Here is a 23293-nt window from a genome sequence, read left to right as displayed (position 1 = left end):
GCACCTCCTACATAGGGCTGGGTATCATTAAGGAGTTGCCAACATGATACATACCTCAGTAAATAGCCAATGATACGATACATATCTCGATACTTTGAGCTTTCGAGTCATTAAGATATATTTCAAAATCATTAAAAGTCTTTGATAAACCACTTCTTGTACAGTGAATATGAAACAAACATTTTAATCATCAAAACTGTGAAAATGTCAAATGTGTCGCATAAACGAGTTTCCTTCCTCTGAACAATCAACAAAACTGTAGCTCTGTAACATAATAATTTTGTAAAATATACCAAAAAACACTCTTGGCGATATGTTGATACAGCAGCCCACAATATCAATACTGTATCATCACATTAAATGATACGATATATCAATATTTAGATATATCAATATTTTGCTATTTTGTCACACTGGTGACTAGTGGAACTCAGTATTAATTGAACACGTTTTAGTTCACATTTTGTTTATTAGATGTTCTGAGATGTATTCAGTGATATGACGACAGGGTTACTCCTGCCGCTGTTTCATTGGCTGTAACAGTGTCGGTTTGAGCAGGTGTGAGTGAAAACACTGCAACAAACTTTGAAAAACTTTTCAAAAGGAACTTACTTGGCTATTGTGGCTATAATGAGTCGCCACAAAAAAAAAAAAAAAAAAAAAAACTGTTGCCACAAGTGCACCTCCCAAATGGAGCCCTACTCGTGCGCTGTGATTAGTCTGACTCTACTCACAATATTCCATGGAAAAATGTTTGGACATGTCCTCACAAATATCTCCTCACCAACAAACAAAGGGAAATCTTCTACAAACTTCTACATCTCTGTTATCCGCTAAAGAATCATCTTAGAAGGACAATGGACACAAACTACAGGTAACACTTTATAATAACTACACCTTATTTAGCCTTAATAAAGCATGAACAAAGACTTAATTAATAATGATTCAGGCTTAGTAGCTACTTAATTACTACCTGAATTAGCACTTAACTTGCACTTAATTCACCTGTGCTGTAAATAGTAACTCAGTACTTCTTAATTACTCATGAAGTAACCATTTGCATATTTACAAATGCACATTTAAGTTCACATTTGAGCATTTATTAATGATTAATAAGCTATGAGAGAATGATTTACTAATAATGCAATGTAATGATAATTCAGGCAGCTGTTATCTGTTAGTTAAGTCTTTCTGAGAGCTTTTCTAAAGTGAAGACTAATTATGCTTTATTAAGCATTTATTAAGGTTGGTCAAATTCCAGAGAAACAATAATGCATTACTACTAAATCATGCTGTCATGACTTACTAATCATTAATAAATGCTCAAATGTGTACTTAAATATACATTTACAAATGCACACACAAATGGTTAGTTCATGAGTAATTAAGTAAGAAATACTTATGAGTAACTATTTACAGCACAGGCGAATTAAGTGCAAGTTAAGTGCTAATTCAGGTAGTAATTAAGTAGTTACTAAGCGTGAATCATTATTAATTAAGTCTTTGTTCATGCTTTATTAAGAATAAATAAGGTGTAGTTATTATAAAGTGTTACCAAACTACATTTTGCAAACTGAAAAATGAAACCACTTCTCACTTATTTTGGAATCTGCCCAGACTCTGTTTATGGAAAGAATTCATAAAACATACAAGCAACTTCTTATCCCATCTGACCCTTTCTTCTAAAGATGTGCTGTTTGGTTTTTGCGATGTGCATCATACGAAAAGTAAACAATATTATATAATTAATCTGTTAATCAAGTAAGTAATCATTTGGTTTCATGGGGTTTAGCTGATAATGTCCCCACCAAAGCTGAGACCAAACCTACACCCTTCCTACAAGTAACACAGATTAAGAAAATTATTGGAGAATGAAGCAAGTACAGGGCAGTGGGTGTGGAAAGGTGCCAGGGGCAGATCGGAGCAATGTCTTGGAAACAGGAGGATAAAGATTATTCGTACATGCACAAATCACTCTAAATAAAACTTCAACGGGTCAATGAGAAGGAAACAACGTGGTTAAAAGCTCTAAAAGGTCAATTTGGCGTAATAGGAAAAGATACAGTCAACATAATATTTCATGATTATGCCGTTCAGTCTCCGCATACCATTTTGTTCCACATCCTTGTTCACCGTTTTGTATCTGTTCCCCCCTGTGTCTGTGCATATCTAATACACCCCCTCCCTCTGCCGGGACGTTCCAAACCGCGCTGACATTCTCCACCGGACCACCCCACATTCTGACAGCTCTTCCTCTTCCTCTGCGCTCCGTAATGACACCTGCACCGGCACAGCGTATCCAGGGGGGCAGCTCCTTCAACAGCAAACACTCACTAGCCCCCCCGGTGGTCAGGAACGGCATCACCCACGTCCCGCTGGCTGGTTTACTTCCTTCCGTGTCTTTTTCTCCCAATTAGGCCCACGTCTCCTGCGCGCCCGAAGCGACGTCCCCCTGTCTGGTTTTGATGTACGGAGTCAATCACGGTGCATGATGGGACATGGAGGGGGGAGGCACAGGGGGACAACACTATCCCCGTGAGGAAGGGAGCGGCAGTGTAGCTCCACGGGCAAGAGAGAAGTGCAATTAGTTTAAAGTATTAGTTTACTTCTATTTTACTTCTATATGTCATTGCTCTGTATGGAATGTTCCACAGTGTGACATTAAACAGTTCTACCTTACATTTATTCAATTACAGGTGGTTTTATAGCTCAAAAATAGCTAGAAAAACAGCTTCTGACCGTGAGCGGGATAGCCTGTCCACAGATCTGACCTGTAACTTGCTCTGGTTTGGTCTCCATGAAAACAGAAAGGTTTAATACCACATTGTGAAAAATTCCAGACAAAGCAATAGCATCTCCATGGACACAAGCATGTGCCAGACCCTCCACCAGAAGTTATACCTTTAACATGATTCGCCTCCTTTTGCTCTTCGTGCTAAGTCACTCCCCCTTCAGAGACAATCGGCATACATCCCGCTAATGAAACTCCTGTCAAGTTGCTTTGTACAGTTTTGTGGCGTGGAGGGAGGGTGCTGTCTGGGACCGCTGGATTGTCGGCGTGTTCGCAGTGACTCAGTTGTTCAGTTGTGGCTCAGAGTGGCACATTGGACTCGCTTTTTCGGTTCATTTCTCTGTTCCATTCCTCGTCTCGGGTGTTTTTCGTTGCATGGTCGCTGTCTGCCCCGTGTGTGTTTGCGTGCGCTGCGGCTTTGTAGTTTACTGAAGTCATGCTGGGACGCCCGAGTGGATTCGTGATAGGGCGCTCTGGCTTGCGGGGCGCGCAGTTGTTTTTTGATGGGGTTAGATGCTTAAGAGCCCGGAAAATACGGTATGGGAAAAAATGCCGTCTAAACAAAAGGCACTTCTGTTTAGATGGAAATATTTTCTCATTTTTACCCGCAAGCGTTCTCTTGTAAACAGGCCCTTAGTCTAATTGACAAGTCAGGTGTTTTTTTTCTTCCTGAAAGTATCTGTTACTTTACCACAATCATTAAGATCCACAATTTCATAGCTGTGAGTAAAGAAAACAAGCTGAATGCGAGTTAACCCCAGTGTTAGATTTGACAGTGTAATTTGTATCACGTGTCAAGACATGTCCTCTCAAAACTCCTGCATCCTTCAGATCAAAATATACATCTTCTTTTACATGAGATAAGTAGGTTTGTGCTTCAATTGTTGACAAAATCCATGCCGTTTCTCACTCCTCTCTGTTGTTTTTCCCTTTTTTTTTGTCCATGTTTGTTTTTGACGTTAACAGAGCACACGTCTCTCTCTTTCTCTCTCGCCTTTGAAATCAGGGAGACAGGATATGCTCCCAGATCCTCATCTTTTTTCTCAAAGTTTTCTCGCTCAGGTACATTTTGCCCGTCACACACACCAACAAAACACAGCCATATTAGAGCGTTAGTGTTAAGAGCTCTTGACTTATCTCATTGACCAGTGTGACATGCATTAGCGCGCTGCTCAGGGCCCGTTTGAGAGTCTAATCCTGTGAGAAGTGTATGACAGGCCCTTCAGAGACTAACAAGACCACAGTCAAGTCACAACATCTAAAGGCTCAACCACTGACTGTGAAAAGAAGTGGACTAAAGGAAATGAGTCAAATGAAGCTCACAAGGCTCGCGGTTATGTGAGCAGATGTAGAGCCGGGTCCGTATTAGGAATTGGAATTAAATTACAGGCAAAATAGCAAAATAAAAACACCAGGATCATGTACAGTGAGTTAATACGAACATTTTAAGAGCAAAATAACAAGCCTCACTGTAGCAGCATAGAACTATAATCAAATCTCGAAGGTGAACCCAAGATGGAGTCGTTTTGTTTTCAGTGGTCTGTGCTCATTGAAGCCCAAAAATAATGTTTCTTCCACATTTACTTCAATACGGACGAGCTCCCCCACCTGTGACACATCTGTGACGTGCAAGGCGTGGTATATTTTGACCAATCAGATCGAGAGCTGTTAGAGCGGAGTGCGGGCTCAGAGTGGGACTAGGCCAAGTCTTTCAAAACATTTAGTTGCTGCGAGGATTTAAACATTTTACAAAGTCCATTCCAAGCCAGTCCAACTTTATTTGTATAGCACATTTTATAAACAAGTCAGTTTCCAAAGTGCTTCACATAGCAATGCAAAACATTTTACTTAAAAAAAAATCTGCAGAATTATGTTCCAAGTTTGAGGAAATTAATGGAATCAATAAATGAAATACTAATAATAAGATCAATGAACAAAAATAATAAAATCTGTATAAGTGATACAAAAAAAAAGATTAAAAAATAATAAGTAAATAAATAAGATAAAAGACAGAGGACTACACAACTCACGTGGTGTTAAGTGGGTTTTAAAACGAGACTTAAAACTCTGTCAGGGGTTGTTGGGACGTGGGGGGGCAGAGCGTTCCACAGTTTGGGGCAAGCCACAGAAAAGGCCCTGTCCGCCCTGGTTTTAAGTCTCTTCTTGGGCCCCATGACCTGGAGCTGGCCCTTGGACCTCAGAGCAGGCAGGGGTGTAAATTCGAATGAGGTCTGTTACGTATAGTGGTTTATGTTGTGTTTATGAGGGAAAGGGGAAACATGTTATTGTCCTTCTTACTACGGGATTTGGCACATTACGTACATCACGACCAAATAGCAGCGATTGTTTAAATAAAAATAATACCCGCTTATCGTCAAGCGAACGAATCCTAATGCTGCGAGGTCAGACGGTTTCCACGAAGTGAAACCGGTTGATGATTCAGGCTAGAGGAAGTTGGAGGTGCCTTTCAACGTCACTTGTGGATTTAATTTTATTAATTTAATAATTTATGCATGATATTTTTACCCAGTTATTATCACAACCAGTGTTAAAAGTCCTATATTACACAAAATTGAGCTTTAAGCCATGTTATAATGTAGCCTGACTCATCATCCGGTGACTCATCTCGACGGTAGGGGGGGGGTATGTAATGCTCCACTAACGTGACTAACTGGTATATTAAGCTTTTCGCAAATCCTGTATGAAGAAGGGCAATAACATTTTTCCCCTTGATAAAATTCACCAAACATTCTCTTTGTTCTGGCTTTAAATCCTCGACCTTGAGAAACATTGTCAACACAGAATATATGAATCTTCGCTGATTGGCTGGTGCCCGAACTCGCACTTCCGGGGTTTTTGCGAACCGTCTAGCGCAGGGGTGTCCAAACTTTTTTCATCAAGGGCCACATATCTAAACACAGATGAAGCAGACGACCAATCGAGAAACTTAGACTGATGCTCAATACAGTGAATGATTGAAATATGTGCATGTTTAACACATTAGAATGACCTTTTATTCATGTTAAGATCCTTAAAATCACACACTAACTAGCTATATCAAGGTAGATTTTCAAAAAACTTGCAGTAAAAAGTTAATTTTTAATTGATGAAAGGTAATTTGGGCCAATTCACCTGAAAGCCTGAGTGCCAAGAAAAATTTGTCAAAGGGCCGCATTTGGGTCAAGGGCCATAGTTTGGACATGCCTGATCTAGTGTATTTTGATTCCTGACCTAGTGTCTGGAGAGAAATGAAATTGAGCAGAGGCACTAGGTGGACCAGTCTGACTAGTTTTAATGTTGTTATCTCCTCAAAAACAGACCTGGCGTTTTGTTTTGTTCACACGTTTGAGTAATCCTGCATTATTAGTCTGTCTACATCTCAAAATGCTCTAGTTCAGTGGAGATCGGCAATCCCAGAGCTGAAATCATCCAAATGATTCTAGTGAAGGTGTGTGGAGTTTAAAAACACAGTGGAGCACTTCCTGTATTACCACACGACATCACAAGGTGGAGCTCCGTAGACGTCTAATGTCTTTTTGAGATCAGAACTCAGCCTAAATATGCAGGATTTGTGTTTTAAACTTGTGTGAATGAAACAAAACACAACTCTGGATCTGTTTGTGACGAGGAAACAACATTATAACAAACTAAACAGACCAAATATAATAGCAGTACTACAATACTTTAAAATACACAGTAGCATTCAGAGCAGTAGAAAGCCTCCCTCTCACATATCAGCTCTAACCGCTCTTGTCTTGTACGTCCGGTTTCCTCACTTATTTATTTATTTGACTGTCCCACACTTGTCAAATATCATACGCACCCAATCCCTCATGTGTCAGAGCGTACCGTCTACACACACACACACAAACACACACACACAAGTACACAGAGGAGGGGGAGGGCATCTTTATTCAGCACACTGGACAGTCCTGACCCCCCGTCCCCTCTGCTGTCCGCCCATTCTAATGAGGTCCCCGGAGAGCGCGCTTAGCCCCACGGCGAGACGAGGAGCACCGACGGGTGGGGCGGGGGGTGCACAGGGGAGAGAGACACCCATAAAAACCTGTAAGCAAGAGTACACAAGAGTACACAGCCAGGGCAAGTTGGAATACACTGAAAATCTGTAATAGAAGAGAATAAACGTAAAGGTTCTAAATCCATCTGTCATTCGTTCATTCGTTGTTCAAAATAAAACCAAAAATAAGAAAATGAAAAAACAACAATTTTCTTTGTCATTATTTGACTCCAAAACACAAAATTTAGATTTTGGACTAAACCAGGACTGAACCAGGACTGAATATTGAAACGAGCCCAGAGGTACACCCGCGTAGACTGTCGAGTGATCAGGACTGAGACCAGGACCAGACTTGGACCAGACCATGATTGAGCTCTAGACCAGACCAGGACTAGACCAGGACCGAGACCAGGACCAGACCAGGACCAGACGGGGACTGAGAGACCAGGACCAGACCAGGAGCAGACGGAGACTGAGAGACCAGGACCAGACCAGGACCAGACGGGGACTGAGACCAGGATCAGACCAGGAATGAGACCAGGAGTAGACCGGGACTGAGACCAAGACTGAGACTGGGACCAGACCAGAACGAGACCAGGACTGAGACTGGGACCAGACCAGAACGAGACCAGAACGAGACCAGGACTGAGACTGGGACCAGACCAGAACGAGACCAGGACTGAGACCGGTTTAGTCCTGGTTTAGTCATTTTGTTTTAATCATTTATTTAAACACAAAATCGAAAACTGAAAAAAATGAAGCATTATGCGTTTTTGGTTTTGGAGACAAATAATTAAGAAAATAGTTGTGTTTTAATTTTTTTAATTTTTGGTTTTATTTTGAAAAACTAACAAATGATACACAGATTGTCCTATGTTAGACAAATAGAATGTTGTTAGAATGTTGCTCCTCAAAAACAGACCTGGATTTGTCGCTTTATGCCCTGACGAAAACCATCGTTCTGGTCACAACACGTTGGCGTCCCTCCATGTAATAAAGGACTTTTAATATATTCAGTGCCTCAGGTTTGTACCTTGCTCGTGTTTACATTTTTCAGTAAGGGCAACATTTTGTTCAGATTTCAAGTGTAACCCTTGTAGAGCACCTGTACTGCTACTTCTGACTTTTTTATGACCCAGTGAAGCGCTCTGTCTCATCTCTTCATCTCATACCTGGAGTTGTGTTTTGTTTCGTTCACACGTTTGCGTAACACTTTATTATTAGTCTGTCTACATCTCCAAAGCTCAGAATGTTCTTTTCCACTACCATCTTTCCCTGACGTGGTAGTTTTCAAGTGAACAGCTCCTTTTACCTGTAGTTCAGTAGAGACTGACACTTCCAGAGCTGAAATGATCCAAGTGATTCTAGTGAACAAAGTGTAGGGACTTTAAAAACAGTGGAGCACTTCCTGTATTGGCACATAACATCTCAAGGTGGAAAAGAGTTTTTTCAGTTTGAGAGAAGAACTAAAGAGCTAAATATGCAAGATGTGCTTGTTAAACATGTGTGAATGAAACAAAGCACAACTCCAATTCTGTTTGTGATGAGGAAACATTAGAACATAGATCAGAAAACAGTGGAATATGGGCCTTTTAAAGAGTGGGATTATGTAAAGTTGACCATGTTATAACATTGATCACTCATCAAAAACATGCCTGAAAAGGTTTTAGATGTCATCCATGCATGTCTGAGTAATCTAGTGATCTCTTCCAGGCCCTATTTGACACCTCCTTGTGTTTTAACCTCTTGTTTGTGAAGCACTATCTGACTGAAAGATGCTACATAAATAAACTTTTTCTAGCTTGCTTGCTCTTTACGTTTAACTGTAAGATTTTGTGCAAAGCTCTGCCCACACGCCTACATCACCCATGCTCCCACATGACAATTCTCCATAAACATAAAAGCATAATACAAAACTGTACACTACAACTTCATTTTTAGATCACCATGTTACGTTTTACTGTTCTGAAAACACTATATTCACCAGAAATAACATTAACATTGGAGGTGTAACACGTGCAGAACTGCTTCGGTACAGGGCTGTTCAGGGCTGAGTGAATTCGAGCAATTTGTGTGTGTTTACATTCGACCACTACATGTGCAGCTACACGGAGGCTCAGCTCTTTAATAATCGCGAGGAAACTTGTCCGTGATTGGGGTCGTGTTTCCCGCAGCTGCTTTATCGTTAGGGCGTCCACTCCGACAACAACTGCCAACGTTCTTCTGTACCATGAGTCCTCGCAAAACTACACTTGTCACGCTGCAGTCCTCACTTTTGCTTTTTGATGGCACGGTATCTGTTTTTTTTCTGGTCAAAAATATGAAGATTGAGTAAAACTTCATGCTGGAAAAGTTTGGTTTACTGTTTACAAGGAATTTTATATAATATTTCATACATTTGTTGCTTACTTGAGAATATTTTATTTAACTTATTAGTATTACCAAGCAGCACTTTGCATTTATTTTATTTTCCCGTTTGTATAATTTTAAAACTAATTGTTGGTTTAATAAAAACACAAACAAACAAGAAGAAAATGGTCTTGTTTTGGTTTTGTTCCCATACTGTACCAAAAATGAAATGAACCGTGACCCCGAGGTATGTATCAAACCATGATTTTTTTAATCACTACACTCCTAATTAACCTGCTTTATTTTCCTTCGCTCCATGTTAAATCACTCCCCCTTCAGAGCACTATCACAACACAATCAGCTTACATCCTGTTAATGAAACTACTGCTCATCCCATCAGATTTGTCAAGCTGCCGTGTACAGTTTTGTATCGTCTTTTTGTATATTTATGGAGAATTGTCGTGTGGGAGCCCAGGAGAGATCGCTACATTACTCAAACACGCATGGATGACATCTGAGACCTCTTCAGGCATGTTTATGAAGAGGAGACAACATTATAACATGACAGAAGCTCAAAAAAAATTGATTTTGCATCCTACTCTGTCTTTAAATCCAAACTGTAATGTATGCGAGCGCACTCGGAGCTTGACATTTGCTGCAGACACGTGCTGTGGGTGCGTTAGTATTTGAGGACCGGGACCTCTCCGTCGGGCCGTGAGAGGGGTGGAGATGAGAGCGAGATGACTGATATTCTCTATTAGCGTTTTGACGAGGGGAGGATGGCGCGTCGGTAATGAATTGTGGCACAGTAATGGGCTTGTCTACAGCCAGACAATAGCCCAGCGCACCTCCGCCGTTTAACCTCTGACCCCGGCGGAAAGAGATCGGACGCAAATAAGAAGCACGCGTCATTCCGATGGAAGTTTGAAGGCCAGTTGGAGACATGTCACCGTGGTAGAGCGGCCAAAGACTGTATACAAATAAGAGTAACGTTACCTCGAAATAATATTAATCAAGTAGAAGTACAAAGTAGTAGTCCAAGAAATAATTCACGTAACTGTAGGGACATAACATCTGATTTATAATTTGAAGTTAATGCAATTTTAAAGATGAAATATAAAGACACAAAAATGAAAAAACTTAAATCACATCTGAAGGAGCGACGCAAGAGTCCCTGTGCTATTTGTTCTTTTGAATTTCATTTAAAGAACGAAAAACAATAAAATGGGAAAACAGTTTGTTATTTCATTTTTCTGTTTTAGTGTCAAACCACAAAACAGATTTCGGCCTCTGTTTCCAATGTTTAATGTAAAGTTTATTTCAAATACACACCAAGCAAAAAACAGTCATCGTGCCTATTTCAGTTTTGATATTTTATTCTCTCTGGTTTATTTGTCCCAGAAGTTGTGCTGCTTCGTGCGTCGTGTGTGAATTCAGGGTCAACTGAACAAAGGAGAGTTTATCGCCGCGCTCCTACTCGTTTCTCGTCGTGGAGTTCAACAATGACTTTCAAAGATGCAAAAGTAGGGTGACCAAGCGTCCATTTTTCCCTGGCCATGTCCATTTTTTGCATCCTGTCCTCTGTCCCTGCAGATTTATCCAAAACTACTGATTTGTCCCAGTTTTATACAAGAAATTACCCAGGTGTCCCTTTGTTTGGCCAACCTGATCCCTGCCAACTTTAAAGAGACATAAATTGTGATTTAAAATACAGAACAGCTGCTTAGAAATGACCAAAACACAAAGAAAATGTGACTATACTGACTCACAATAGTCTCCTTAATCATGCACCAATTTCACAATTTTTATTATTACTAACCACCACAAACCAGGAGTGTCCCAGTTTTTTATTTTGAAAATCGGGTCACCTTAAGTTAGCCGACACGTCTGACTCACAGACACTCCCAGGAAACGCTCTTCACGTGTCACATTTAGGAGACAAGATGATGAGGTTGCCAGATAATAAAGGTTTGTTGATGTGGTATTGGAGGTGGCGTGGAGAATGGCTGAGATTGGACGGCGAGCGGGAGTGGCGGGGCATCTGTGACATTGGCGCGGCGATTCATTTGTAAAGGTTTCATAATGAAGAGGTCCCGACAGGTGTCAGGGTAATGATAAGATCACATGGGTTAACCGTGTAACAGCGTGTCCGGGGAGGCCGCTGAAATCAAGATGGCAGCCTTGATTTGGTCATCGCTGGGTGGTGTGTTGCCATTTATTGTTTATGTTTGTTTAGTGTCATGAGATTGCTTCTACTATTATAAATGTACCTTTTTTGAGCTTTGCACCATGATGTAATATTGTTCCCTCATCAAAAACAAACCTGGAGTCGTATTTTGCTTCATTATCGCCGGTTTCAGTAAGTCCTTTGCCTCTTATCCTCGAAAAACACTTAAATTTCCCAGGATTGTGATGTCATAGACAGGGAGCTTGCACAGTTTTTAAGTCTATAAATCATCCACAGACTTGTTAAAATATTTCTTTAAACATTTCTGCTGTCAAAACTCATTCATTACTCCTGCGTGCTTTCGTTAAGATTTCTGGACATGTTCCTCATAAAGTAGTTGAATTGTTTTCACTAATTCCATCTGCTGCCGGAAGATTGCTAACTACACCAGGTCAGAGTTTAGTGAGCGCTGAGGCTGTGAAATTATGTCTGTCTTGTTTAGTTTTTTTTGCTTTTTTTCTTTCTTTATTTAAAGAGCCTGCATCGCGCTGTTTTCTTATTAAGGTGTAAGGTAATCATAGATGACAATCATTTTAATAATTTCAACCCTGGAATAGCCCGTCTCTACTGGGTCACATGCTGTTATTCCGACATGCAGCTGCTATTTAGACATTGACGTCTAATTGCCAGAGTAGCGGTATAAACATTTTTCAAGCGTCCCACGAATTCAACTTTTTTTTCCATTGTTTTCCAAGTAGCTGCAGTTTACTATTTTTCAAACATTCCGCTTTTCCAACATGAATAATTTTAATGTGATAGCTTATTATACTTTGCTCGTCCATATATCTTAAGATGCTTGATCAGAGAATACTTAAGCCACATAGGATATCAGACAGTGGGAAAATGTCTTGACTGATCACCCTGGGAAACAGTCATGCATTTTAAAAAGGAGCATAGGCCAAGCTTCAGGGAAAATATCTAATCTAAAACGGAGCCACCTAGTGCCTCCACTTATTTTCATTTCTCTCCAGTGATTAAGTCAGGAATCGGAATACACTAGACAGTTTGCAAGAACCCCGGAAGTGTGAGTTTGGGCACCAGCCAATCAACGAAGAGCCAGACATTCTGTGTTGGCAACAATTCCCGAGATCGAGGATTTAAAGCCGGAACAAAGACAATGTTTGCTGAATTTTATCAAGGGGAAAGACATTATTGCCCTTCTTCCTACAGGATTAGGGAAAAGCTTAATATACCACTTTCGCCGCTAATGAGGCATTACATATGTCACGACCAAATAGCAACAATTGGTTAGATTAAAAAGTACCCGCTTACTGTCAAAAGAAAGAATCCTAATGCTGCGAGGTCAGACGGTTTTCACAAAGTGAAACCCTCTGATGAATCAGGCTAGCATTGGTCCTTTGTGCTCATTAATTTCATCATGTAGGCAGTCTGAGGAGAACATCATATGACGTGTCGGAATAGCGATACTAAAAAGTGTCCGAAAAACGGCACTTCTAAATAGAGGCATGTCATAATGAACGGATATCGGAATAGGCAGTGGACACCTCTTTACCGAGTTCAAATTAAATTGAAAAACTACTGCATTATGGCTACGTTCAGACTGCAGGGCTTAATGCTCAATTCCGATTTTTTTGTGAAATCCGATGTTTTTCCAATTAAATGCGACTTGTCTGAGACTTCAGTGTGAACGGTAAACGGCTCCGAAAGTGTCCCGCATGTGCACTGGAGGACACGATGATGTCAACCCCATGCTTCAACCGCAGCGAGCGTGCTCTGTGTTTACGGAAGTTGTCCAAATATGGTCGCGAGCAGTGAGCACCTGGCGATTTTACAGTTCCGGTTTCCGCCTGCTTCAGCGCAGAATAGTGACGTTTGTCGCTTGTTAATGACGTGTAGGTCGGATGGATGCGCTTTGGCCGTTCAGACTGAAGTCGCATGTGAAAAGATCGGTTATGTATCGGATTCAGGACCACATATCCAAGTGGCCTGGGTCGCATTTGAAAAATTCGGATCTGTGCCGTTCAGACTGTCATTAAAAGATCGGATACAGGTCACATAGAAGCCAAAAAAATCGGATTTGGGTCACTTCTGCTGCAGTCTGAACGCAGCCTATGACATCACAATGTAAAACAGAGCATTTAGAGGTTTGGGGATGTACAAACTAATAACAAAAGTTTACTCAAACATCTGTGAATGAGACAAAACACAACTCCAGATATGGTTTCAAGAAGAAAACAACATTATAGCACGGCTTAACACTCACAAGAGTCAATTTCACATAATATAGAACCTTTAACACTAGCCTATTAAAGTTTATAGCTCACAATAGCCTGTTGTCATAAGCTTGTGACTATCATTTGAATGGATTGCTAATTATGCTAAACCACCACGCTAATTCTGTTTGGAGTCTAAATTCCTCCACAGGTAAATGCTAGCTTGAATTACATCGCGGCTAATTGCATTCCGACAGGCTTCCATAGCTGTAAACGCGCTTGCTATTCCCCTCACAAGTGGTGTACTTACAAATACCGGCCTAATTGAAGCCCCATTGTTATTCACTCGTATAGCGGCGAGCGTCGGAGCTAGCTGTCAATCATAGCCTATTGTAAAGCACAGGTCTGAGCAGCCGCGCGGGCTAGCGTCCACGCCACCGGAATAACATTACACTAGCGCACTGGCGGCTAACGACAGCAGCGGAGGAGAAGGGGAAAGCTAATTATCCGGGAAACAAAGTGCAAACAAGACCGGCCGCGGCGCATGCTAATTCCCGCGCGGCTGTAGTGTTAGCGCGTCGAGATCACAAACGCGCTTACGGTGGCATTTCAAAACAATTTCTGTATAGGATAACAAGTGACTCATGCACATTGTTATGAATACATGTGTTGTATGGGTGAATGATAAGTAGGATGTGTAGTATAATGCGAGATGTTACTGTCTCTTTTTTTATTTTAATCTTCATGATTATTTATGTTTTGATTTGTTTTTATTATGATTTTAATGTATTTCTTATTCTGTAAAGCACTTTGAATTACTTTGTGTACGAATTGTGCTATACAAATAAACTTGCCTTGCCTTGCCTTTTAAAGGTGGTACTAAGTTTGGTTTTACATCAGATGCCCTTCCAGATGCGGCATTATCTCGTTTTGGGAGTTCACTAAAAAAGTAAAGCCTCGAAAGTAAAATTATGTGTTTAATTTTTTTGTGTGTGTTCTTCAAAAATGTGTCCTATAAGTGAGATTTAAAGGGGCATTGTGTAACTTTTAAGGTGGAGGGTCCGTCACCTGCTTGTTTCTATGGATAAGTCATTGTCCTATCTGGAATGTTCCACAGTATGATATTAAACAACTCTTCCTTCACACAGAAGTTGGAGCTGTCGTCGGGATTGAGCACAAAGCAGAAGACCTTTGCGGGAAATTTAATATTGGTTTTAGCACTGCAATGAATCAGTGCTGTGTCAAAAAGCATACACTGAAGAAAAAAACATACCTCAAACTTCTCTGGATTGTGGATGTTCCAGGAATAGACAGTAGCAGGTGTGAAGTTGGGTGGTTACCAAAATCAGAGCTGACATAGCCAATTCTTAGGTGGACATTGCTTGCTTTAGGATCTTTTGGAAGCTCATAGGCAGGTTTTGCAGTACATTAATCAGCCAAAGAACAAATTCTGTTAGGATTACAACTTAATACACCTTATGTACATATACCTCACAATTGCAAGCAGCTATTTCTGCTAAGCCAAAGATGTTAATTTTGAACACTGGATCAAGGAGACCAGAAATCAGGAAATGAGGCACGGACAGCATGAACCGTGATGATGGAGCGTTCCTCCTTGTACACACCTGGGACACCCTCCTCCAGAGAACAATGGGTGACGGGAGGCATGGTCAGAGTCTTGTTATCTGCAAATAGTTGCTGAAACCAGGACTTAAAGCGTGATCAGACTACGGCCGCGCTTATCTTCGTGAGGTGCAGAGCTGAGCCGGTCCTTTCTTACTGCTGTTTTTAGTCCTGTTTTAGTCCTAGTTCAGTCCCGGTTTAGTCCTTCTATTCAGTCCTGAAATCAGTCCTAGGTTAGTGTTGGTTCAGTCCGTGGCGTATGCAGTGCAACAGTTTGATATAATCTCGGATTAACTGGCGGGTGCGGGCGGATGCGGTGTTGTACTATACTGTGCGGGTACGAATCTCTAAAAATGGACCCATGCAGGACTCTCTGCGCTGTCGGGCTCCATTATGGAATTAATGAAGCATTGGTTCTTTACAACCAATTTCAAGTATCTCGGTGTCTTGTTCACGAGTGAGGGGAGGACGGAATTTGAGATTGACAGGCGGATCGGTGCAGCGTTGGCAGTGATGCAGTCGCTGTATCGGACCATTATGATGAAGAGGGAGCTGAGCCAAAAGGCGAAGCTCTCGATTTACCGGTCAGTCTTCGTTCCTACTTTCACCTCTGGTCATGAGGTCTTGGTAATGACCGAAAGGACAAGAAAAATGAGTTTCCTTTGTAGGGTGGCTGGGCGCTCCCTTAGTGATAGAGTGAGGAACTCAGTCACACGGGAGGAGCTCAGAGTAGAGCCGCTGCTCCTCCACATCAAGAGGAGCCAGTTGAGGTGGCTCGGGCGTCTGTTGCGGATGCCTCCTGGGCACCTCCCTCGGGAGGTGTTCTGGGCATGTCTCATCGGAAGGAGGTCCTGAGGAGGACCCAGGACACGTTGGAGGGACTATGTCGCTCTGCTGGCCTGGGAACACTTCTGGGTCCCCCCGGAGGAGCTGGAGTACGTGTCTGGGGTGAAGGAAATCTGGGAGTCCCTACTTAGACTGCTGCCCCGTGACCCAGCCCCAGATAAGCGGAAGAAAATGGATGAATGGTTCTTTACATAAAGGAGGAAAATAACATAAGGACGACAGCAGCAATAAGTTTTAAGTCTGAGAAAAGTGTATAAAGTGTGTGGTGAGGGGTTTTACAGCTTTACAACAGATATAATAATTATAAAATATAAAGTTGACTACTTCGCGGATTTCACCTATCGCGGGTTATTTTTAGAACGTAACTCCCGCGATAAATGATGGAACACTGTAGTGGCCATTCACATCCAACACAAGTCTTTTTTTCCACAGTTAATTACTCAACTAATCCGATCACTTTTACACTATATCTTGTTACACTTTTTATCCCAAGTTAAACTCCATTCTTTTCAGCCCTCCTCACAGAGCCAAGGTGCGTAATAGGCCATTGGAATAGATTGCCTTCATATTGTCCCGTAATAAGTCAAATGTTACCGACCATACCGTAATTAGCTTCAACAATTTGCGGCTGGCTGACCTCGAGATAATAGTGGGGACATTTTAATTCAGCGCAGAAGAGCCGTGCGGAATCATTTAACAATCAAAGGAGCCGATTAGCGGTCGAGGCTATGTCTTTAGCATAAATGATCCAGGGGAATAGTTTAGCCGTATGAGCTATTAGCTAAAATGGGTAATTAGAAGAGGCAGGACTGGACTTGCATTCTTCAGTATTTCAGAGATATTTTTTGAGACAAGGTTTAGTAAGTGAATTAGCAGTTACTTAAAAGGTGCTGTACTTGAGTTTTTACTGTCTTCAAAACTATTTTAAAGGGCCCATATTATGCAATTTTCTGAAGTACTGTATGTTATAAAGTTGTTTTGCCATCACAGACAGACTTGGAGTTGTGTTTTGGTTTCATTTAGATGCAGGATTTGTGTGTTAATCATGTCTATCTTCCACCTTGTGATGTCATGTGGGGATACAGGAAGTGCTCCACTGTGTTTTTAAACTTCAAACACCTTCAGTAGAAACATTTGGATAATTTCAGCCCAAGAATTCTCAGTCAGCCTCTACCAAACTGAGAGGTAAAAGGTAGATGTTAACTTGAAAAGTACCACTGCATGACATCACAAGGTGGAACAGAATAGAGCAGTTATAGGAGCGAATTTGTGTTGAGTTCCATGTTAGGACAGCAGCAATAACAAAGAGAGGTGACAGTTTTTCAATACAAAGTGAATTGGAGCCAGAGTCAATGGAGCCTGGAAGCATGCCATTGCTTACTTCTTAATTTGAACACAGCGGCGACCGGGTTAGCGATGTCCATTTATTAGGGGCGTAAAGATATCCACGTCTCACGATACGATATCGTCACGGTAACCTCACGGTACGGTATTTCTTGCGATATCATGGGAAAGCTCATGATATGGTGGGAAGGCTCAGGATTAGGGATGTAACAATATCCAAATCTCTCGGGACGATATTTTCACGATATACATCTCATGGTACAATATTTATTGCGATATTTTCTGGAGGCAAAACAAACAAAACTGTTAATACGCTACTTTTTCCTCTTTAAATGTCTTGACAAGATTTAATCCAAAGAACTACCACTTAAAGGTTGTATGGAGGATTTTTTTTATTTCAAATTGTCGATGAAAGTTCAAAATAGAATTATAGAGATGCAGCAGCCTTGTAATTATGATGCCCAAAAAAAAAAAAAGAATGAAAATCCATCAACTGTGGACATTGTGGGGGCAGATAAACATCAGCCAATAGACAATAAGGCTACCTCTTTATCTATTGGCTGTTGGGTTGTCAATCAAACTCCCTACGTTTCTAGCGTCACTGATTTGCCGGCATGCTGGGATTACGTGGTTTATGTTCGCCTCAGCGGTTCTTAGCATCTTTTTCTAACTATAATTTCCTCTCAGTTTGCACAAAGTTTGTTGTAACGACAGACAAGAATTCACGACCAGTTCGCAGCAAAAGAAAGTCTGTTTTTGACGTCGCTGAAAGAAGAGGAGAAGGAGAAGAGGAGAAGGGGAGCGAAGCGCGACATTTGAAAAAGGATAAACAATCGCTGCATTTCTCTTTCACTGGAAAATCTTCTATACAATCTTTAAAAGGTGCTTAGAACTGTTATTTATTCATGTAGTCTACACTGAAATGGAGCAAAGGATCACGGTCTATGTAGTTCCCTCTATTACTGCACCATAACTCTTCATTTAAGCAAAGAGACTTGTAATTTGATATATTGTGATGGTCCACGATATTATTGAGAGAACTTTGACGATACCATATCATGATATTTCGGTAATTGGTACATCCCTATGATTTATATATACAGTCTCTGCTCCAGAGAAGTTACAGAGTGCCCCTTTAAGGTTATGTCAATTTCGTGTGGAGCATCAATGCATTTTCAGGAGGGGAAGAGAGAAAAGTGTCCCCCCTGTGTCCTTCAGCGTCACAGCAGCCTCCAGGGGGCGCCAGGTGAACACAACAGGAAAGGCCTCATTCTTACTCTGCTCTGTTGGTGATGAAATGGTTCATTCCCTCAAAGTATTTCCTATGTAAAGTCTTGGAGTAGTTCCTGTGTAAAGTCTTGGAGTAGTTCCTGTGTAAAGTCTTGGAGTAGTTCCTGTGTAAAGTCTTGGAGTAGTTCCTGTGTAAAGTCTTGGAGTAGTTCCTGTGTAAAGTCTTGGAGTAGTTCCTGTGTAAAGTCTTGGAGTAGTTCCTGTGTAGTCCTGTGTAAAGTCTTGGAGTAGTTCCTGTGTAAAGTCTTGGAGTAGTTCCTGTGTAAAGTCTTGGAGTAGTTCCTGTGAAAGGTCTTCTGCATTTGCTGCTACATATGGTCTAAAAAGTGTAGCATCTCAAATGTTCATAGCGAGCTTTTTAACTATCCTCTTGCACGGTCCTCATGGACATGAGAAAAATAGACATTTCATAACGGCCAGAAGTCCCGCCTGATAAAGTTTGCGGAACTTCTGGTTAATACTTTCTTCTCTATGGCAAAATGTGTGTGGAAATGTCTGGAGTTAGCGACTGAGCAAAACTAATGTTATGGTCATGAATAAAACATAAGTAACTTGTGAACTCAGACTGATTCTAGAATTTAAATTAAAAATTGATCCCATGATGTTGCTATTAGCATAGATAGATACATTTGTGCAGTTTAAATGCGAGACATGCAATCTGTGAACATTTGTAGCATTAGAACTGCACAAATCTCTCTGTGTGTGCCAATATCTACAAGCCTGATTCATCAGCCGGTTTCACTTCATAGAAACCGTCTGACCTCGCAGTGTTAGAATTCGTTCGTTCAACGGTAGGTGGTTACTTTTTTTCCATTTAACCAATATATGCTATTTGGTCGTGACGTATGTAATGCACTAACGGGGCTAACTGATAGAGCTTTTCCAAATCCCATAGGAAGAAGGGCAACAACGTCTTTCCCCTTGATAAAATTCACCAAACATTCTTTGTTTCAGCTCTAAATCCTCGATCTCGGGAATCGTTGACAACACAGAATGTATGGCTCTTTGCTGATTGGCTGGTGCCCGAACTCGCACTTCCAGGGTTTTTGCAAAAGTCTACTCTATTTTAATTCCTGACCTAGTCGCTGGAGAGAAGAAATTGAGCAGAGGCACTAGGTGGCGCCAGGCTGGCTAAATATCGACATCATGAAATACATTTTTAATTTTAATTCTAGAATCAATCTGAGTGAACGAGTTACTTATTAATGAATCACTTATTATTTACATCATTCATGACCATAATGTTAGTTTTGCTCAGTAGTTCACTAATGCGTCGTCGTTCTTCTCCTTTAAGCTTTGATCTTTCTTACATTGATAGTTGTGAATGAATTCTTGTCGAAGATTTGGGGATGGGGCAGATTTATGAAGCTGGTGGAGAAGACTCAAGACATGTCCACAGATATTTTTCCCGCAACCTTACTGGGTGGGACCTCCAGCAGTTGTGAAAAAGGTCTACAAGCAGCTCACAAACATTTCACAAAATCCAGCAGCCCCTTACTTTGTGTCATTTGAAGCACACATGCTGCAATTCTTAGTTGATTAAAATCCCATGATGATGTTAAAAACTGAACTCAAAAACTCCAAAAAGTGCACAGTGTGTGAGCCAGGTAGCCACAAACGCAGCCAACCTCTCTGCATGTATGCATGTGAGGAAGTGAGCACGGGCGCGCTTCTGACTCCATTGACTTTGGCTCCAATTCACTTTGTATTGAAAAAATGTCGCCCCTCTTTTCGTTACTGCTGCTGTGAGACTCATCATTTTGGTCTGAAAATGTTTTTAGGAATCCACTCTACATCATCCTAGTGATAATTCCTAATATAGTACATGCCTCGATGAGCTTCATTTGACTTGATCTGAATGCCATGATTGACGTCACGCTCCCTTAATCCGAGTCTATGTTCTGAACGCACCATAACATTACAAATACATATTTAACTCATTAAAATCTCCATGACTTTGCATTAATTCGTCCATTTTCACATTTAATGTCTTTCGTTTTGCAGCCGTTTTTTTAATATATCGGGTTCATGCTGGCGGTGGCCTTGTCTTTAGATTGCCTGATCATTATTCGTCTCTAAATGACTCCCTTAAGATCCCAGTCCTCTTAAGCACCCACTTAACCTGGATGGGTGCTCTTTGGTCCTCTTCGGTCGTCTTTATCTGACGCAGTGACAGCGGGTTAAACCGGGCCAACCCTGGAACGACACTGCCGCCTCAGGGCCAGAGTAACACCTTCTGAATACAACTACGTACGAGTAATGTTACTGCAAAATAGTAGTACTCAAGTAGAAGTACAAGGTAGTGGTCCAAGAAACTACTGAATTATGGAAAATGTTACTTCAAAATATTATAACTCAAGTAGAAGTACAGAGTGGTCCAAGAAATAACTGAAGTGAGTCTAAGTGTTTTGGAAAAGTACTGCCCAAGTAAGAGTAATGTTACTTCAGATTAATATTACTCAAGTAGAAGTACAAAGTAGTGGTCCAAGAAACTACTTAAGGATAAAGTTACTTAACAATAATCATTTTCAAGTAGAAGTACAGAGTAGTGGTCCAAGTAATTTCTCAAGTAAGTGTAATAAGTATTTTGGAAAAGTACTGCCCAAGTAAGAGTAATGTTACTCCAAAATAATAGTACTCAAGTAGAAGTACAAAGTAGTGGTCCAAGAAATGACTCAATCAAGTTTAACATTACTTCAAAATAATACTCAAGTAGAAGTACACAGTCATGGTCCACATAATTACTCAAGTAAGAGTAAGAAGTATTTTTTAAAGTACCACCCAAGTAACAGTAACATTACTTCAAAATAATACTCAAGTAGAAGTATAATGTAGTGGTTCAGGAAATTACTCAATCAAGTTTAACATTACTTCAAAATAATACTCAAGTAGAAGTACACAGTCATGGTCCAGATAATTACTCAAGTAAGCGTAAGAAGTATTTTGGAAAAGTACCACCCAAGTAAGAGCATTACTTCAAATTAATATTACTCAAGTCGAAGTACTTTGGAATTAGAAAATTGCTTAGTGTAAGAAGTACTTTTTGGAAAAGTACTGCTCAAGTAAGAGTAATATTACTTCAAAATAATATTACTCAAACAGAAGTACAAAGTAGTGGTCCAGGAAATTACTCTAGTATAAGGTTACTTCAGAATAGTAGTATTCACGTAAAAGTACAAAGTAGTGGTCCAAGAAATTACCCAAGTAAGGGTATGTTACCTCAAAATAATAGTACAAGTAGAAGTATAAAGGTACTGATCTATGAAATTACTCAAGTTAGAGTAAAAAAGTATTTTGGAAAAGTACTCCTAAAGTAAGAGTAACATTACTTTTAAACAATATTACTCAAGTAGAAATATGCTAAACTGTGGTCCAATAAATGACTCAAGTAAGGGCAAGTTACTTCAAAATAATATTTCTCAAGTAGAATTACAAAGTAGTGGTTTAAGAAATTACTCAAGTAAGAGTGAAAAAGTATTTGGGGAACCTACTACTCGAGTACTGTGTGGATGGTATTTTTATTTGGTGTAGTTTTGTCACTTGTAGATTTACTCACAGTGGGAAGAGTACTGTTACTTGAGTACAAATATTACTCTAGTGGGAGTGTGAAGTATAAAGTGTGCTGGTAGAAAAGTACAATGTTATAAAAATGATAATTGAGTAAATGTAGTAATGGAGTAAATGTCTCTATGTGGCCACTTTCTCTCTGTACCATTGTCTTTCTTCTCAAATCCTTTCTTTTTCTTTTTTTGTGCATGTAAATATGTGTTTCTTGTCAGGTGTGCGGAGGAGAGAAGAGAGAGTAAAAATACAAGCATGCAGACAGCTCTGACAAGCAATTACAGCCGAGCATGTGAAAGATGAACAGAGGGACGGAGGGAGGGAGGGAGGGAGGGAGAGACAGAGAGAGCAGTGGCAAGAGAGAGGGGAGAAGGAAGAGAGAAAAAATGTGAGGGGAGAAAAGAGAGCTGAGGGGAGGGAGAGAGGTAGAAGGAGAGAAGGGGAGGGGAGAAAAGGGAGAGAAAAGCGAGCAGAGGGGAAGAGAGAGAGAAGAGAAGGAGAGAGAGAAAAATGTGAAGGGGAGAAAAGATTTGAGGTGAGAGAGAAGAGAGAGTAAAGGGGAGAGGAGAAAGCAGAGAGAAAAGGAATGAAGAAGGGGAGGGAAAAGAGCAGAGGGGAAGAGAAAGAAGAGGACAAAGAGGGTGAGAAAAGAGAAATGGAACTGGAGAGAGAGGAGGAGGAGGCAGAGAAAAAAGTGTGAGGTAGAAAAAGACAGGGGGGAGAGAGGGGGACGGGGATGGGGAGAAAGGAGAGAGAAAAGGAATTGAGAGGTGGAGGAAAGCGAGCAGAGGAGAAGAGAGGGAGAGGAGGGTGAGAAAGGCGAGGGAAAAGGAGTTGTAGAGAGAAGAGGAGGAGGGAGAGAGAGAGAAAATCATGTGAGGGAGAGCAGATGGGAGGGAGAGAGTGATAGGAGAGAGGGGTTGGGGAGAAAGGGGAGAGAAAAGGAATGAAGAGGGGGAGGAAAGCAAACAGGGGGAAGAGAAGGTAGGAGAGAGAGAAGAGGAGAGTGAGGAGAGAGAAGAGGAGGAGGGAGAGAGAAACAATGCGAGGGGGAGAAAAGAGCTGAGAGA

Source organism: Boleophthalmus pectinirostris, unplaced genomic scaffold, assembly GCF_026225935.1.
Source record: "Boleophthalmus pectinirostris isolate CB_2022bp ecotype Guang Dong unplaced genomic scaffold, ASM2622593v1 HiC_scaffold_11, whole genome shotgun sequence".
Taxonomy (NCBI): domain Eukaryota; kingdom Metazoa; phylum Chordata; class Actinopteri; order Gobiiformes; family Gobiidae; genus Boleophthalmus; species Boleophthalmus pectinirostris.
Note: the sequence above shows the minus strand (reverse complement) of the source record.